The sequence below is a fragment of the Rhinatrema bivittatum genome, chromosome 12 (genome assembly GCF_901001135.1).
Source record: "Rhinatrema bivittatum chromosome 12, aRhiBiv1.1, whole genome shotgun sequence".
In the NCBI taxonomy this organism is placed as follows: domain Eukaryota; kingdom Metazoa; phylum Chordata; class Amphibia; order Gymnophiona; family Rhinatrematidae; genus Rhinatrema; species Rhinatrema bivittatum.
This window is the reverse complement of record NC_042626.1, coordinates 45,697,314-45,717,324: the sequence shown is the minus strand read 5'-3', so window position 1 is coordinate 45,717,324 and position 20,011 is coordinate 45,697,314. Positions and strand designations below refer to the sequence as shown.

The 20,011-nt window shown below is 40.6% G+C and overlaps 1 protein-coding gene across 7 annotated transcripts in view; it reads left to right on the top strand.

The window, feature by feature from the left end:
• The window catches only part of EI24 (EI24 autophagy associated transmembrane protein), a 141,153-nt gene that overhangs the window by 2,416 nt on the left and 118,726 nt on the right, over positions 1–20,011 (top strand). For 2 of the 7 annotated variants that reach the window (XM_029572316.1, XM_029572317.1), the window contains exon 1: positions 8,006–8,293. The exons of 2 other annotated variants lie outside the window; for them this stretch is intronic. The gene's annotated coding sequence lies outside the window, so the exon portion shown is untranslated. Of the gene's footprint in view, positions 1–8,005; positions 8,294–14,093; positions 14,114–17,782; positions 17,803–20,011 lie in introns of those variants that run through there. 3 more of the 7 variants (XM_029572309.1, XM_029572314.1, XM_029572315.1) reach the window with 3 other exon arrangements.

Here is a 20,011-nt window from a genome sequence, read left to right as displayed (position 1 = left end):
GCTTTTTGTTGCACCTTGGTAGCTCGGGCTACCTTGCATTTTTGTCAAGAATCTGGTGGCACTGGGTCCATTCTTGGACCAATGATAGAACCAGGCATCGCATTCTTAGCTGATGCGGGCTGTGACTTGGTTTGCATAGCCACCAGAGGAGCTGCTTCAGTTATTATGGGCAGGTGGCTGCGCAACTGGTCCGTGGATACTATTTCAAAGTCCAATCTTACCAAGCTGCCCTTCAAAGGCTTGCTTTTGTTTGGCAGTGAATTGGAAAAAATGGCAAGTAAACGGGGAGAGACCCAGATCCCTCGATTACCAGAGGACAAGAAACCGTTGCCAGGTCTTTGAGTGAGTGGCCTCTCTCGAGACTACCAGCGTTTTCGGCCTTATAGGGGAGGTTCTTCCCAGAGGTCCTATCCTTTCTGCAGATTTCAGTCCTTTTGCCCCCGAGGACCTTGAAAGGATGCGGGCTCCGGAGGTGGAGCCCCTCAATCTTCCCAGTGAAGGTTTGCGGGCTCACTTGTTTGTGCAGGAAATAGGTGGTCACCTGTCCCATTTTTTTAATATAAGGTGGGTCTATGTTACTTCAGATCAATGGGTTCTCGAGTGATTCAGGACAGGTATGCTCTAGAATTTCTTCACATTTCTCCGGATGCCTTCATGTCTCTCCATGCAACTCCCCTCAGAAAAGGGTAGAAACTAAAGCTGTTGAATCTAAAAGCGGTGATTCTCGTTCCTGAATTGCAGCAAAATACAGGCCATTATTCCATTTATTTTGTCATACCCAAGAAGGAAGGGCCGGTTTGGCCCATACTGGATCTCAAGGGCATCATCTGACATTTACGAGTCACATGTTTCAGGATGGAAATGGTGCGCTCTTTCATAATGGCTGTTCAAGCAGGGGAGTACCTAATGTCTCTGGATCTGATGGAGGCATATCTATATATTCCCATCCAGCAGGAACATCAGCGGTTCCTCCAATTTTCTCTCCTGGATTGTCATTTCCAGTTTTGGGCCTTGCCTTTCGGCCTAGCCACAGCACCCGGGACCTTTTCCAAGGTCATGATGGTAGCGGCAGTTCTTCACAAGGAGAGCATTCTAGTTCACTCCTATCTGGACGACTGGATGATTCAAGCCAAGACAGTGAAAGAGAGTCTTTACGTTTCCCGCTGGGTGGTTTCCTTGCTATAGGAACTAGGCTGGGTGGTGAATCTGACCAAGAGCAATTTGCAGCTATCGCAGACCCTGGAGTTATATTTGATACAAGGCAGATCAGAGTATTTCTGCCGGAGTCTTGGATCCCCAAGTTCATGCTGCATGTTCGATCCCTGTGGAACTCTGTCCGACCATGTGGTCTTATCTACACATCCTGGGGTTGATGACTGCCGCATTAGAAGTGGTTCCCTGGGAGAGGACATATATGCACTCTCTTCAGCGTGTGTTATCAAATATTTTTATATTAATCACAATTTTGATATCTATGTGAAAATTGGTATATAAAAATAAAATTACCATTGCCAGATGGCTCATCCAGTCTGCCCAGCAAGATGCTTAGGGTTTTAACTACTCCTTGCATTCAATTGATTATCTTTGTGTCATCTGCAAAAAGACAAGCTTTTCTTTCGAACCCTTCAGCAGTATCACTCACAAAGATATTGTTACAATTTCAGCTATTATGCAACCTCATCTTACCATGACTGACGCCTCCCCTCCAATAGAGGTTTTCTGTGAACTCAGCTCAGAATTATCTTTACCATCTCTTTCCTGATCTCATGACTCAATCTGTCTTGTAGCCTCCCCTCCACTAGGGGACCTCAATGAGCATACTCTCCGGCTGGCCAAACTTCTCCTCTCTGTTCTCACCACGTCCAGGTCTCAGCCCTTTATATTCCAGTCCTGCCATAACCACCTTGTCAGTTCATGGAGTTATCTTTGGCTCTTTGTCCTAGCTCTGTCTTCTCTCTTTGTCTTGCCTTGTAGCCCCCAGGCCTTCTAGCACCTTGCCTTGCTTTGCCTTAAGGCCTCCAGGCCTTCTACTCCTTGCCTCGACCTGTGGCCTTTGGGCCTTTTGCCCTTAGCTTTGTGGCCCTCGGGACCTCTGCTTTGTCTAGTGGCCTATCTGGCCTTATTCTGCTATCTAGTGGCCCATGGGCCTTCTGCCTAGCTGCCTTTGGAAGTATTCATTCTGTGTTGCATCACTCAGCCCTTGTTCTGTCTAAGCTTGTTCCAGCCCTGTCCTTGACTGGTGTTGTGTCTTGTCCCAGTGCTTGCCCTATGCTTGCTTCTAGTCCCAGCCTTATTCCAGACCTGATCCAGCCTGTCCACAGACTCATTATATACTACTGCCACACTGGAGATCCACTGGCCCCCAGCACCCAAAGGCCCAATCTGCAGGGAAGGGGGCTAGCTAGGCAGAAGACTGCCCTCTGTCCCATCCTGTTCCCTGAACAAGGATAGCATAACAGATATTGAAGAGAACCAGCCCCAGTACTGATCCCTGAGTCACTCCACTAAACATCTCTCCCACCCTCTAAGTTAATTCCATTTACCATCACCCTATGTCATCTATCTCTCAGCCAATTTTTAATCCAGTCCACTACCTTTTCATGAGCCTGCTATGTGGGATAGTATCAAAACATTTGCTGAAATCCAAGTAAACTAAATCCAGTGCTCGCCCTTGAACTAATTCTCTAGTCACCAAATTTAAAAGCTCAAATCAGATTTGTTTGGCACGATTTGTCTTTAGTAAAGTCATGCTGCCTGGGATCAGGCAACCCACTAGATAGTAGGTAATTCACTATATTTTCCTTCAGTAGCATCTCTATTAATTTTCCCAGCACTGAGATAAAGCTTACTAGCCTGTAGTTTGCAACTTCCTCTCTGTTACCACTTATGAAGAGGGATGACAGCTATCCTTCAGTTCCATGGAGACATTCCCATCTCCAATGAACATGTCCTTTACCAGACCCACCAGAACCTCTCTAAGCTTCCTTGGTATCCTTGGATGTACCTCATTAGGCCCTATGGCTTTGTTCACTTTTAGTTTTACAAGTTCCGTACAAACATCCTCTTCTGTGAATGGTGTGGTGTCTTTTCTACTCCCATCCTTATCCTTGTGAAACATATGGTCCTTCTCCTTCTGTTCAGTGTTCACTAAACAGAAATATTTGTTTAGCATTTCTGCTTTCGTATTGTCCTTCTCCACACATTGTTTCTATCACCTTTTAATTTCACTTCTGGCCTTTTTCCTATCTCTGATGTATCTGAAAAAAAAATGTGTAACCTCGTTTTGCCTCTTAATCGTTTCTTCTGTTCATGCTTTTGACAATATCATTTCCTTCTTTGTCGTTTTCAGCTTTGCCAAATATTATTCCCTATGTTTATCTTTTTTAAATCCTTTGATAAATACAGGAAATAATATCTGGCAAATCTGAAAGAGACAAAGAAAGAAATGAGTGTCAAAAACAATGAACAGATTGCTAAAGAAGCAAAATGAGGTGATAAAACTTTTTCAGGTAGATCAGAGAAAAGGAAGAAGGCCAGAGGTAAAATTGAAAGGACATTCAGAGTACAGTCTTCTGAAGTAAAAAATATAATTTACAAAATGTATATTATATTTGCATGCACTGTTGTGCCAACCAGAAAACCCTGCAATAAAGACATTTGGAACCCATATGGTATTAAGCCTATTTAAAGTATGTTGGGTGTGGGCCTCAGAAAGAATGAGTAAATGGAATTAAAATATCGTAAGTCTCCCATACCAAAACAGCATTAACTGCCAGCAGTTCAACAGTAACAACCCTACCTATAAAAAGGCAATACCACAAATATGCCAAACCCTAAAACACCAATACACTGCCTATTAGCAAAACAAAACAAGCCAGGTTGCTATAGATCCCTACACAGAAACCATACACTAGCAGAATACTTCATTTTGGTCACACATCCAGAACACAGACATAGTTTCACCAAATGTACAATAAAGAGACCATAAAGTATAAAGAGAAACATGCAGACAAAAAAGAACTGGATACTATTAACAAGTCAGACTCTAGCACAAAAATGAAAAAACAAACATTCTTCATATAACATCAAACAATAAAATCAAGAAATATAAAACATCAATCATAATAGTAAACCATACTAATATAAAGAATACCAATTTAAAACCAATTATATGATGATTGATGCAAACACCTTGGAACTGACTCCCAAGCTTCTCATTTTGTTGATGAGGCTTCTGTATGGGACCATATCAAAAGCTTTACTAAAATCCAAGTAAATTACATCGAGTGCTCTTCCCTGATCCAGTTCTCTAATCACTCCATCAAAGAAATCAATTAGATTCATCTGACAGGACCTTACCCTAGTGAATCAATGCTGCTTCTGGTCGACCAACCCAACGGATTGTAGATAGTTCACTATCCTTTCTTTCAGCAGAGTTTCCATTAATTTTCCCACCACCGTGGTGATGCTAACCGGCCTGTGTTTCCAGCCTCTTCTCTGCTCCCACTCTTGTGAAGCGGGACCACCACTGCTCTTTTCCAGTCACTAGGCACTACACCCTTTTCCAAAGATCTATTGAACAGATCACACAGTGGACCCACCAGCACACCTCTTGAGTTCCCTCAGTATTCTGGAGTGAACCTCATCAGGCCCCATGGCTTTGTCCTTTCAGTTTTCTTAGCTCTTTCCATACATTCTCTTCCGTAAATGGAGTTTCGTCTACTCCACCCCCTTCTACAGTCTTGATAACAAGTGACAGTCCTTCTCCAGGGTCTTCTTTTGTGAACAGAAGTTTGTTTAATATTTCTGCTAATTAATCATCTCTCTCCATCCACTGATCCTTATCCCCTTTCAATTTCACTATACCACTATGTACCTTTTCTCTGATATAACAGAAAAATGTTTTGTCACCTCGCTTTATCTCCTTGGCAATCCTTTCCTCTGCCTGACTTCTTGCTTTATAGATCTCCCTCAGTTTCACCAGATAATCCTCCCCGTATTCCACTTTTTGGGATTCTTTATATTTCTTAAAAACTGCTTTTTTTGCTTTTATTACATCAGCCACCTCCTTTGTGAACCAGATTGGATTCTTATTTCTTTTTTTCCCTAAGTCAACATGATTAATAGCAGTTTATGGACTTCTTCTCCAAGAACTTAACCAAATTTATTTACTATATTTATATTTCGCCCATTCCACATGATCAAGGCGGATTACAGTCATATATATATAAATAATAATCGAAACTAAAAAGCTAAACGAATACAAACTAAAAAGCAATAAAAAATAAAAGCATCTAAAACCAATAAAACAGACAAAACAGATAAAAAGCATGGCTGCATAAAAAATTCAACAGTACAACCTCCTTATATAGTCCTAACACCATTAATAGCTTAATTAGAACAATAAATAGTCAGTCTTGCTGATCGTACAAACAACTTTTCTGAACCCAACTACACTAACTACTTTAACCACATCTTCTGGCAGTGAATTCCAGAGCTTAATTGTGTGTTGAGTGACAAAGAATTTTCTTTGATTTGTTTTAAATGTGCTACTTTCTAGCTTCATTGAATGCCCCCTAGTCCTTTTATCTGAAAAAACAATTCATTTACCCATTCAAGTCCTTTAATGATTTTATAGACATCTATCATATTCCCCCTCAGCTGTCTCTTCTCCAAGCTAAACAGCCCCAACCTCTAGCCTATGCTCATAGGGGAGCCATTCCATGCCCTGTACCATTTTGGTCACCCTTCTCTGTACCTTCTCCAGTACATGTTCTCACCATGTTCTGTGTGCACAAACAGGGAGACACCAGATCTTGGAACTGCTGTCGGTAAGCTAATCTGGGTATGGGCAGACCAAAATGCAGCAACCCTGCAAGCCACATATTTACTAGATATTGCAAACACAGAAGTGGACAGATGCAGCAGAAGTTTTCATCTGCATGAATGGTCTCTGTCGCAACAAGTAACTTCCATCAGTGGGGCCGCCCATGGATTGATCTGTTCGTCACAGAACAAAAACAGAAAAGTGGACCGCTTTTGTTCCATCCGTCCCAGTCCATACTAGGAAGTCTTGGATGCTTTTCTACTGTCATGGGCAAAGAGCCTGGTCTACGCATCCTCCCTCCCCAATATCATTAATATTCAAGATTGCTGCACATTCCTGTATGCACAATGATCTTGATTGGGCCTGCATGCCCCAGACAACTGTGGTATGCTAATTTTAGACAGTTTTCAATACATCCTCCTCATGCTCTGGGGTACAACCCAGATCTCCTGACCCTAGAGGAGGGTTCCCGCTTCAACTATCCACAAACCTCACCATGTGGATGTTGACCAGCAATCCTAGTTCATCTGAACTTGGTCAGAGGCTATTCAGGACGTCGTAGTATCTGCAAGGACACTTTCAAACAGATGTAAGTATGCATTCAAATGGAAGCATTACTCCCAATGGTGTATAGTAAACTTGATTGACCCATTCACTTGTGAACCTCGTCAGTTACTTTCCTATCTCCATCACTTCTCTCAATCGGGCCTTGCGACCACTTCCATTCAAGTACACCAAAGTGCCATAGCAGCCTATTGCCAGCAAGAGAACAGATCCCTGATCTCCATGCATCCGCTAATATCCTGTTTTATGAGCAGCCAGTAGAGAAATGCACCTTATCGAACTGGATTACCTCCTGCATACCATACTGTTATTATTCCAGATCACTTCCCCTCCGACACCCAGTAAACGCACATCAGGTGCAAGCAACAGTGGCCGACATAGCACACCTCAACAATGTGCCTATCGACAAGATCTGCAGATCAGTTATCTGGTCGTCAGTTCACACTTTCACATCCCACTACTACCTTGAGGAATTAGCAGCCTCGGACAATTCAATAGGACAAGCCATACTACACCAAATGCCATCTATGTACACTGCTGTCTGGGAAGGAGTATGGGTTACTCTGCAACCCTCAGCCTGGACTCCCCACTAAGCATGGCGCGGGTGGACTGTACTTCATTGAGAGATAATCCTTCAATCAAGTAGATGGCCTGGATCAGAGGCCAAGACCAGGTCAATTTCATGCTCATTTTCAAAGTATGGACACAAATAATTCAAATATCTGTATACAGTGTCAGATTGAAAGTTGTTTAGATATAGAACATAACTTGTAATATTAATCACAGTTACAAGCTGCTTTTTGCCCTCCAGTTCTCCACTCTCAACTTTTTCCTATTGGCAATGTTCTCCCATGGGATTGGTTGGCAGAAAAAATCAGGAACTTCAAAATGGAGGACGCAGGTAAAAAAAAAAAAAAATCTCATAAAAAAAAAAAAGCAAAACACTTCTTCTTTCAGTCGACTCAGTAGTGAACCCCATGGAGATTACAGAAATGTTAGAAAGATGATAGTTCGGTTGCTAAAGTTATTGAAAATAACTAAACTAGCTCCCTATCGCATTCATATTTTTTAAAAGTCTCCATCGGGTTAAAAAAAAAAGTCACCCAATTTAGTGTTAAAATCACAAAGTTAGCAATATAGAGACATTACATAAAGTCCTATGCTGAGGCAGGTGTTTTTTTTACATTGCCCGACCGATTTTCCTTGTTTCTTAATTTGATTTTATTAAAACTTTTCTTATATACAAAACCCGGCTGCATTCTGTTTTTCTACCCTTTTTCTTTATATTTAAGTTTCCAATAAAATAAAAATTATCAAGCAAAACTTTTGGCTCAATTTCCTTTCTTTTCAGGATCCCGTCACCTTCTTGGTTTGCAAGTATAAATTTAATTTTTTTTATTTATTTATTTATTTATTTATTTAATTCTTTGCCTCCTTTCGTTGCTTTTATTTCCCCGCTCATAACACTCCTGAGTACGGTCTGTCCCAGTTCTCTCTTCTACGCTTTTTAACAACAGCTGAATTCAGTCCAATGCTGTTGCTCAATATCGCCATAGGAACGAAGATTTAAAGGGGCCATGCACCCTCAATCTTGTGGGACTGTCTCTTGCTTGCGACTCGAGTACATGCCTTCTTTAATTGGGCTTCCGGCCTCTTTTCTGATGCATTTTGCTACTGTCAGATTTTCTTTTCAAATAAGACTTCCAGATAAATATTATTCTTTCAGCCTGTGGGCTCACGTCTTCTGATTAAAGCTCGAGAATTCTACTTCCCAGCGTGCCTTATGGAGCATGCTCAGTGCAGCGCTGTCTGGGGCCTGGCGGAGCGCGTTGTGGGTGATCATTTTGGAGCGTTAGAACCTGGGAGTGACGGTACAGGGATAGTATTAAGTGGTATTCCCAGGTGAGTACGGCCGGGAAGCAGCTAAATACTTTAAAAAGAAAAATGGGAAGATGGTAGTTGCGGCTTAGAGCGTTTATTGCCTTTGTGTATTTTTTTCTTTTTAACTACAAGTCTCGGTTTCTGTTAGGTTCCTTCTTTTGTTTTGTTGTTTATGTTTAGTCTTGCAATTATAAAGATAGGCTTAGAGATGCCCTTGAATGTGTCACGGGCATACCCCATGATTTTAAAATATGCAGTGCATGTATTTTATGTATGGTGAGGGAGATACTGTTTTTTTCTGGAGCAGAATCTAATAGCATTTTAAAGGGTATCCAGGAACTGGTTTTTGAATATAAATGCTGTTGTAGCTGATTTTCTGGTTTGATTATGTGTGAGTTCATGGTCCAGGATGTAAGTGAGATTTCGTTTGCCCTCTTTTCTCCTGGGTAATGGTGGTGATAAGAGAAGTATCAGTTGTGGTATTGTACGTTTCCCCTTAAATATGCCATTGTATGTCAATTCTACCCTCCATTTTTTATTGTATATTGCAAAAATAAAACCAATTATAATATATTGTTTGATGTAGTAAATGGCCCAATATAGGGGTGAAAAAAATATTTAGAAAATTTGGGCACCAATCAAGAATTCTTAGGAACCAGGGGATGATGCTTTGTTTCTTACTCTTTTTTTTTTTTTTTGTTTGTTTTTGTTTTGCTTTTATGCTCTATTTTTGTGTACTTATTTTCTCACTTTCACCTTTTTATTGCTTTACTTTTTTTTTTCCCAGTTTTTCTTTTCTGATGCTTCCCTCCTTTCAGCTGCTTTCTTCCTTCAGCTGCTCTTCTGTAGTCTCTCTACCTGCAATGTTTTGGATCTCCTCAGCCTGGGCCCAGCTGCAGTTTTAACAGCTAGTCAGGTGCCAGGGTAGAAAAGAGCAGATTTGAGGCTATATATAGTATAAGCAAGCCAAGCAGAAATAGCTGGAACGTTATGAGTTCAAATGCCTATAATCTAGTAAGCTCTTTAGGGTAGGAACTTTTTGTCAGGACATACAGGCACTGTTTGAACTTGTATCTGTAAATAAAATATACATTCTACATGGCTTCTTTCTGAATTATAGACACTAGCTTCCAGTTTAGTGATGGATTTGCAGTTTAACTGTGCAGGGCATTATAAACATGCATTTAAAGATACAAATCTAGGCTGTTCCGGTTCCCTGCATTGCACAACAGACTGTCTTATGTGAGCTTCCCAGAAGCTGGCTGTCCTAAGATTTCTAAACAGAATATTTACTCATCTCAGGACCTTGTTCTCCTGCTAGTCCCAGCCCCTTCTCTCTCCCTTTTGAAGTTTCTTTGTCTTCTAACCACACCCCACTTTACCTTCAGCTAGTCTTCTAAGATGTCAGTCCTTAATTCCTGATCTTTAAACTACATGACTTTTTTTCTTATAACCAAAGGGCATTGTCTCTCTGTGTTAGTGCAGTCTCTGTATGTCTGTCTGTGCAGGGCTCTTGCTTTGTCACATACAGACCTAAAATTCCAGATCTGTACACCCCGAGGATGGAGGCAGCTCTAGATATATTAATATTCTATTAATACAAAGTTATATATTGTATTGTATTCGTTCAGTTACTATGTTATACTGTAAAGCGCAATGCTGAATTACTGTTTGAATGTAAACCGAGGTGATGTTATTTACGTACCCAGGTACAGAAAAAAAAAATAAATAAAAAATAAATAGATATTGTTGCTATCATGGAGACAAGGTTCAGTGAGTTTCATGAATAGGATACATCCATACTGGGCAATAATCTGTTTAGGAAGGATAGGATTGGCAGAAAAGGAGGAGGATTATTAGCCTTTTAAGTAAAAAAAATAAAAAATAAAAAATCAAAATATATATATTGTTGCAACTGAAATGCAGAGGATGTGAGAATGAACCAATAATTTGAATTTTACTTTGTCGTCTTCTAAGCTTTATATTATGTATGTATGATTTGTTAGCCACCTCAAACTATTTTGCGATTAGTGTGGGCTATAAATTTTTTTTGAATTTAATATTTATTAATTTTCAATATTCACACCAGTAAATATAATACATTGCGTAGATTACATCCATCATCAATTTTTATAACAAACAGACTTTTCATTTCTTACTCGGTCATACATCTTGTTTTTATCTACTATTCCAAGAAATTTGGAGGAGTCAATTTAACATGGCGGTTTACAAGAAATTTTTTAAACATTTTATAACATATTTAAACCGTCGTATGATCATAACAGGTATTACTAATAGCTTCGAAAGCTACAGGCTCTGGGGGTTACTAGGCTCCAGAAACCTCTGTAACTGGGCCGGTTCAAAGAAAATATATTTCATATTCAAATGTTTAACTACACACTTGCTAGGGTACCTCAGTCTGAAACTGGATCCCTTGGCTACAACATCGGGCCTAAGAGCCAAATATTTTTTACGTCTCTCTTGGGTGACACGTGAAATATCCGGATATATCCAAATTTTGCTCCCGTGGTATACTTCCTCCCTGTTTCTCATATATCTTTTCAATATGAGATCCCTATCTGAGGGAAAGGTACATTGGAGAAATAACGTCATTCTGTTTTTAATTTCTGTTTCAAATGACATTTCCAGGATCTGGGTCAAATTCAATTCATTTTCCTCTTGAGTTGATTCTTTCCCTTTCTCCTTTTCTTCCTTAGATGGTATATAATATACCTTTGCAAACACAGGTAGTCCATCAGTAGGGATCTTCAATATCTTTATCAGATATTCCTTAATCATATCATACGCTGATATTTCTTTTATATATGGGAAATTCAAAACCCGAAGGTTTAAATATTTAGTTTGGTTTTCCAGATTTTCCAGCTTCTTCACATTTATGTTTTCCACTCTCATGATCTCAAATTGTGACTTCTCCATTTTTCCCATACGTTGATCCATTTCTTGTAGAGTGTCCGTATGTTCCACTAAGCTTTTCTCCATTTTTAATATCTTAGTGTTAGCCTGTAGAGTGATGTTTGTTAAATCAATAACAGCTTTCTCTAATCCCTTTATCGCATGCCACAAGGATTCCAGTGTTATAGTCTTTGGCAGCACTGCAGGTGTGTATGTTCCCAAAAGAGGCCTCTGGGCGTTTTCTCCCCCTCCTGCGGCTTCCCCACTCACTATCCCCCTGATAGCGTTTTCCTCGTCATCTTTGCTGGCTTGGGGTAAGTCACCTTGCAAAATTATTTTATTTTCAAAAGTTCCAGGCATCATTTGAAAAATAGGTGTACTCACCCCTGCAAGCACAGCTTCTGACGGAACAGGGGTGGGGGGGGGTAGTCGGAGCGCCGGGGCTAAGGGTGACCTCTTCAGCCAACGAGTCTGATATCCGCCCTAAATCAAGACTCGTAGCGGCTGCTTCCACTGGCGTTTTTCCTGTTACCTCGGCGATGAAGAAAGTCTCGATCCGTGGCTGGCCAGCTTCTGGGTTCGGCGATGAAGATGTAGCTATCGCCTCCCGAAGCTTGGCCTTCCGTTTTGAATGCGGCATTATTTTAAAGCAGGTAAATTTTTAAAGAAAATCGGAGCGAGCATCCTGCACAGCCTATTCACTCGGCGGCCATCTTGGACTCCCCGGGCTATAAATTTTAATAAATTGAAATTGTGGGGAAAAGAGGCAGCTCTGAGAGTCAATACTTCCATCTACACCAGTGTGGTGGAGGACCTGAACAGAGGTCTGGGTGAAGATGTGTTGATAAATTTTAATCTGTTGTGTCTGGATTGGAGTTTCTTGTCTGTGGACTTGATTGGAAGTAGAGGCTCTCCTCTGAGAAAGAGACTATTAGCTCCCAAAAGCTAGTTAAGAAATGTACTAAGTTAGTCCAATAAAAAAAAAAGTATCACCTTTTTTTTGATATTCTTTTTGTTTCATCTTTATTTCCGTGCACTCTGACAAATAGTAATAGAGCCCATGAGGGAAGGGGGCAATACTCGATCTGGTACTTGTGAACATAGAAAGTGTTTCTAATCTCCATGCAGGTGCCAATGGTTATCAGTTTGTATAGTGTGATATAATGGCTAAGTTGGAGATGACAAATCAATACAAGAGAGTGAACATATCTCATGTAGGCACAACAGATATATAATAGAGATAGCTTCACAACTGTAGTGGTAAGCATGAAAAGTTTAAATATGAATTTAGAGAAGAGATGTTAGCAAGCCGGGATAATTTTATGCTCTTTAGTCAATACATAAGGTAGACAACCCCATCAATCATTCGTCCCAATTAGATGAACGGAGTAGAACACAGTTCCTGCACTTCTTTTCAGGCTTAAGAAGCAGAGCAGCAGGGGTGTTCTCCAGGCAGCCTGCAGGGAAGAGAAGTGGAGAGCTGAGCCTGAAGCACCCAGAGAAGAAAACATACACTCTGCTCTCTAATCCAGCCTCTCCTCTCTTGTTCCCCCCTCTACCGCACTTCTCCTCCTATATTACAGAGAACAGAAGGGGAATAGGTAATACTGAAGCAGATACTGCAGAGCAAGGGACAGACACCAATAAAGGTTTAAATTAGCACAAGTTTGAAAGTTGTGAGCCGTAATGTCAATTGTCAAGGCTTCAACCCTAGTTTTGATGACTGGTCTTACTGCTTACAACTTTCAAACTTATACTAATTTAATCCCTTTTTGTGTCAATTACCGAGGACTTAATTTCTGGAGGAACATCCCAGAACAGCATTCTGCTACCTTTTTTTTTTTTTTTTTGGGACCCGAGAAAGTGTAACAAAGCCAGCAGCGTATATCAGTTCTGGCTCCCCTGAGGAAATGGAACAGAGCCAGTAGTTGCATGGATCTGTCATTGGCTGTGGTGTAGTTGAGCCCTTGGGTACTGAGGCCGACAGGGCTTAAGTGAGTGTCCACATTCAGGGAGCAGAACACAGGTCAGGACAGGCAGCAGTTGGATAGTGTCAGAGTTCAGGCAAAAAGATTGGGACAGATAGCAATCAGGCAAGAGTTCAGGCAATGAGAGATCAGGTCGAGGGAGAGGAAGGCTGGGAAGGACGGAAGCAAAGAAGTCCTGGCTGGAGGACCTACAAAAGGAGTTCAAAGCTATAGGAAGTTCAGCCAAGTTTTTTGAATGTAGCATGATGGTGGAGGTACTTCAGATTAAGAGGTGAGGAGCATTATAGTATCCTTCTCTGAAACCCCCTCTCCAGGCCCTTAAGCTTGGGGTTTTTGAGGAAAGAGTTTGTGAAACCTCTTGGCCAAGAAAGGGGCTTGGACATTGTTGACTGGTTCCCAAGCGTTCTCCTCTGGCCCATACCCCTTCCAGATATCCTTTTGGCATCCAGGATTTCCTGTACTTTGTACTCTTTCCCCCCCCCCCCCCCGCAAATAAACAGACTGAATTAGTCAAGTTATCTGGGAGCGCCCCCTGGCAGTCTGGTGTGGGAACTTAAAAGCGTCGCTCCTGTGCGCCTGCGTGGTGGCTTTCCACGTGACTGAGTCCCTCTTGTCAGGAAGCAATCTGGAGCTTGCCTCTATCCGGCAGTACCTCGGCGCAGCAATGGCCATCATTGGCGGCGGCTTCCTCTGACAGGAGCTCCACGTCTTCAGCACCTTCCTACCTTGGCAACAGGCTCGATTGTGCTGGTGCTTTGTGGTGCGTCTCATGTTTGCCTCTGCTTGGACTCTGGATTTGGATTGTTTGCTGCCCGTCTCGACCCCTGCTTGGACTCTGGATTTGGATTGTCCGCTGCGTACCTCTTGTATCCCTTGCAGGATCCGGGACTGCTCAGGTGTTGAACCCTGATGTTCCCTTCAGAACCCGTTCAGACTGAAGGTAAGACTGTTACTCTGTTCTATTGGGATCCACGTATCATAACGCCTCTTTCCTCAGTTTTTAGCTTTCCTGCATGGAAATGGTTGCAGGTTCTTCTTGCTCTTCAGTTTTTCTCTCTTCTCTTTTAAATCACTAAGGTGATCCCCAAACAGCACTTTTCAGGGCCCTGGTAGCTCTCGGATTCAAATTTTGCCAATGCAGTAAAATCATGTCCCTCATGGATGGCCATATTCATTGTTATTTATGCCTTGGCCTGGACCATGATCAGGCATCCTGTCAGGATTGTGGCAGGATGTGCCCAAGGGCCCAGCAGCAGAAGGCCGTGAAGATCACCAGATTCAGGAAGCTGGAGGAAGGCCCATCTGGTTCTTGTGCCCTGAATCAGCACACCTTGCAATGTTCGCCGGGGCAAGAACCCAGCAAATCAGACAAGCAAAAACGGGCATCCTCCTTAGAACTGGCCGCCAGTAAGTCAAAAACCGTAGGGGGCCATACGAAGTACGGGCATAACCATTCCAGTCTGGACACACTGAAGCACAATCAATCAAACACCATTGCAGTGCTACCCCGGTTATCCTGTGATAACCGGGGTAGCACTGAGCCATCGAGACCACATGAATCTGAACAACGCAAAGGAACCAACAACATCCATCAACTGACGCAATCAGCAAAAGGTGCGTCCAAGTCTGCTTCGGGCCATATTGCCACGACACCGACGCATCCGATTCCGATGCAGGAGCCGAGTCTATTAAAAGCAAAAAAATTGATGCATTGACACAGAGACGTGTCAAAAGCTTTGCCTGCAGGACACGTACACCAATCTAAAGAAGTGTTTACAATCTCTGATCTAGAAGATTCCGGTGCTCCATATCTTGAACCCTTTGCATTCCAAAACATTCAGATAAACACAGGGGGGAAGACACTAAGCAACCTTCCCACCACCTTTCAAAATGGACAGGGAAGTCTGCTTTGCACAGAGAGGACAGCTCTCCAGCAGCCAAGAAAAAGAAAACTTCTGCACCTACCTCCAAGGGGTTACAAGCAGTAGCCTCTCAGTTGCTGTCCCACATTACAGGAATTCTGCAAACCTTCTTTAACACTAGTGTTCTCTCAAATCCCCCCCCCGTCCATCCACGGAGGAATCAGACCATTCCATTATTTCTTTCTTGCCCGACCTACAATCAGAAGGTGAGGAACAGATACCAGGACAGAGTCCACTATGACAGGTACCACGTGGAGAGCCTCTTTACTCCTTTCCACTCTCCCCAGAGTCTTCTTTAAGTATGCCATCGGATCCTCCAGAGGATCCACCAGAACAATCATCACCACTGGAGGATCTCTCATATCCCATTCATAGAGAAGGTGGGAACCACCGCGAACCGAGAAACTAAAAAACTACCAGATCTAAGGCTGACATGCATAAAATATTTGATATACCTGTGGAGCCAACAGCTCTACCGTCCCATTCTGTATTGGATGGAAAGTACACAGAAGTCACCTTTCTCAGTGCCCACCCACTTCCAAGAAGACAGACCTAAAATTCAGGATGAGGAAGTCGGCATACTATGGTCTAGTGAACCTTCTGTATGCATCTGTCGTGGTTGAGTCTGTGATGAAGAAAGCCAGAAAAACCAGGCTCTGTTTTAACGCCCCTCTGGGTAAAAATGGCCGGTATCTTCGGAAAGAAAGTGTTCCAAGGTGCAGTGCTCAACACTAAAATCCAGCAGCACCAATTCTATATAATTCAGTATTTTTTATGAATGTCTTAAGAAAATGAAGTCTGATACACAACAGCCCACAGAAGATGTCACATGCACAAAGTATAGCAGACATGGAACTGGGATTATAGCATCTACTTCACAATTTACAAAGGATTTGATACTTCAGCAGCCATTGCGGCCAGAAGAGTAGCTTGGCTCTGGGCGAGCGCCATTCGTGAAGAGGTCCATGACAAGCTAGCGAACCTTCCATGTAAGGGAGATACCCTTTTTGGGGAAAAACTACGAGAAACAGTATCCCAACTCAACTTATATAACAGCATAATATTCTTTATCTCGTTTTAAGTAACTCATAGATCATAGGTTTACCAGTTTACTGTCATGTTTTGTGTTTCTTGTTACCAATGGCTTCCACAATTGTAAATGTAATATGTTGTTTCAAATGTAAACCGGAGTGAAGGCCCTGGCTAAACTTCGGTATATTAAAAACGTAAAAATAAAATAGTTTGCATTAGATGAGAATTTCTTATTGTGGAGATTTCTAGGAGGCCTTTGTTTTGTAATCTTAGATTTCATGGGGGATTGTGTGGTTTAAATGATATTCCCATCAGATCATAGTTGTTAGGGTTAAAATTATTGTTAGAAATTTATAATATATTCTTTATTGACCAGGTAGTCAGTGTAAAGCCATCAGTGTAGGGGATTTTATGGTCACATTTTCTTGCTCCAGTTAGTAGTCTGGCTGTGGCGTTCTGCAGTAGTTGCAGTGGTTTTTAGTGACTTACTGGAAGACTCAGAAGTTAGAAATTACAGTAATCAAGGTTTGAGAATATTAGAGTTTATGTAATACTGTTCAGAAATCTGTTGTGCTTAGTAAAGGTTTCAGTCGACTCTTAGAAGCCTGATTTAATCAGTTTATCAGTGTGGGCTTTCATTGTTAAATTTTCGTCAATTTGAACTTCTAGATCTCTCACTTGAGTTGCAGGGATTATTTGGCAATTTCCGATATCTATTCCTGGAGGTATGGAATTAGGTAGGTTTTGGCTTAACCAAATTATTTCAGTTTTTTGTGGGCTCATCGAGAGTTTGTTGCATCAGTTTTTCTTTTATTGTAATTATATATTCGGAGATCATTGATGCTGTTTTTTTCAAATGAATGTCAGTGGGATATAGAATTGCAGATTATCCACGTATAGATAGAAGTTTATTCCAAGGTAGTTAGTAATTTGCACATGGGTAGCATGTAGATATTAAATATGTATTAAACCATGTAGATGAAAACATGGCTGTTCATCCAAGCTTACCCAGAATAAAAGTCATTAATCCCTGCCAAAGTAGACCACAATAGGCCTACCCCCTTTTTTCTCATATTGAGGAACTATGTTTTGGTATACTCAATCTCCTCATCTCGAGGACCTTGTTTTAGTTAACCTGTCTTTCTTAGCTGCCTATCGTTACCCCCCCTCCCAGTTGAATTTCCTGTTAAAATGTAATTTTCCAAACCTTATTTCTTTACTGTAAACAGACATGATGTCCACAACGAATGCCGGTATATAAAAATGTTTAAATAAATAAATAATGTTGCTTATAGCGCTGATTCTTGTGGCACACCTGTTCTGCATTGGAAGGTGTCTGATATATGGTTGTTGAATTTTACTTGGAATAATCTATCTGTTAGGAATAAGGTAAACCATCTTAATACATTACAATCAATCCCGTTGTTTCTCAATTGTCGGCATAGCAGATTATGGTCAATAGTGTCGAACACTGCTGTTAAATCTATCAAGACTAGGCAGTAAGATTCGTCAGAGTCAAAACCTCGTAATACTGGGTCCATTATGGATTGTAGGAGAGTTTCTGTTGAGTGTTTTTTCCGGAATCCAAATTGGTTAAGTTACGGTATCTTTTTGTCTTCTAGATGCATCTCTAGTTGGGTGAGCACTGCTTTTTTGAGTATTTTCGCAAGGAAGGGTAAGTTAGAGATTGGTCTATAGTTATCCCAATCGTCTGTTTTGCCAGATTTATTTTTTTAATATTGGTTTTATTACTGCCTGTTTTAAATTATGAGGCATATATCTATCAGAAGGGCAAGGTTGACTAGCATTGTGTTTGTAGGGTTTATTGTCTGGTTTACTTGTTTTAACGAGGTGGCTGGTATCAGGTCAAGAGGATGTGTGGCTGGTTTTAGTTTGGTTATAATTTTGCTTATCTCCAATTTTGAGTCTCTATCAAATGGTGACCATTTATCTTGAGCAATAGTCTTCTGTTGCATTAGGAGGGTAGATATAATTGATTATTTTGTTTGTCTGGATTTTTTCTGATGATGCTGTTGCATATTTATTTCAAAATGGTGTTTGTAAAGTTATTGTTTGATTTTATGAAGGGTCTTTTATTAGACTCTTAACTGTCTCAAACAGAAGTTTTGAGTCTAATATGATTTCATGTATCTGTTCTGCGTAGTAGTCTGTTTTTTTGTTTTGTTTTTTTAATTTTGTTAGGTAAAATTTGTATCTTCTTCTTAGTGATTCATCTGTAGGATTTTTTTGCCATTGTTCTAATTTTCTTAGGTGTGTTTTTTTTATTCTTAATTTTTCATTATTCTAGGGGTTCTTTAGTCTGTGATTTATCCATATTTTTGTTTGGATTGGGCAATATTCAAATATTTTCTTGATCGTTATTTCCCATGAGTCATAGCAGTTGATTAGATTTAATTTGTTTATTTTGATCTCTAGTGCCCTTGTTGTTTATTTTATTTATTTATTTGCATTTCTTATATACCGGCATTCGCGATGGGAGTCGCATCATGCCGGTTTACAATTAACAGGGTGTGACAAAAGAAGAAATACTTAGAACATTAACATGTGATAGAAGAGGAAATAGCAGTTACAATAAAACAGGGACATAATGCAACTTGGAATGTAAAGAAAGCGATAGAGAAAATTAACAATGAGGTAAAAGAAACAACAATGTAATAAACCTGCCAATTTAAAAGAGAAAGAGTATTATGGAGTTGTCGAATTTGTTGATTACACTTAGGGGAGGTCTTAGTTGCTTGGATTGAAAGAAAGTTCAATTGGTATCTGGAAAGGCTAGTATTGTTATATGGTTATATATATGGTTGAAATATGGTTAGTATTTCAGATTTTATTTTCTTTCTGAATGTTTGGGTGATTTTTATTTTCTAAGCTTTTTGTTATTTGTTTTTTGCATATTAGATCTGCTTTGATTAATTGGTGATCAGACCAGGGGATTGTTTTGTGTTCAGTATTTATACAGAAGTTACTAGATATGAGATCAAGTGGGTGGCTTCAAAGACGTGTTGAGTCCATCCTAAGGCTTCCATTACATTTAGCAACGTATCGCAAGAGAGGGATCTTGGTGAATTGTTTACATGAAGATTAAAGTCACCTAAAATGTTTGTAGTCTCTGGAGTAGGGAATTCTTTTGTGAAAAGTTCAATTATGGGTGAGCAGTCTTTTTGAAGTAAGCCAGGAGGGCAGTATATGAGACCGATTTATTAATTTATTTTGATTTTAGAATGGCTACTTCATATGGTGAACACATTTTGTTTTTTATTTATTTATTGTTGATTTGAGTTCTGGTTTTTTTTTTTGGTTTTTTTTCAGGTTAGGAGGCCTCCACTTTTTTCTTTTTTATCTTGGTTTATGAAATAGGTCATAATTCAGATGTGATTATTGATTTAAGAGCACATTGTCTTTATCATTTAGCCTGGTTTCAGTTATACAAAAAATTGGTCTTCAATTGTATCATTGATGAGTGGAATTTTATTTATTTTTTTTTTTTTTAAATTGAGCATTCAGAAATAGAAGTGTGAGCAGAAAACCTGTTTTGATGTTTTGGTTTTTGCTGCTTGACATATGTTGTAACACTCTTGTTTGGATTTTTGGTTTTGGTGTTTAGTAGGTCACAGTTCTTTCCTTGACCTGATATAGGGTCAATTTTGATTTTTATTTCCATGTCTTGTATTTTGGAACTAATGGCGAGGCGGTAGCTCGTTTTGATGGTGGTGTTCTTGGGAGTTGTCCTTAGGTCGTCTCGGTGCAAGGTAAACGTTGCAGTGTTGATCTCAGGAATCTAGGAAAACTCGTGGAAGCTGACCTCTAACCTACAAGCCCCTCAACCTGTATCTGCCACAGATGGTTGCCAGAGAAGCCCAGAA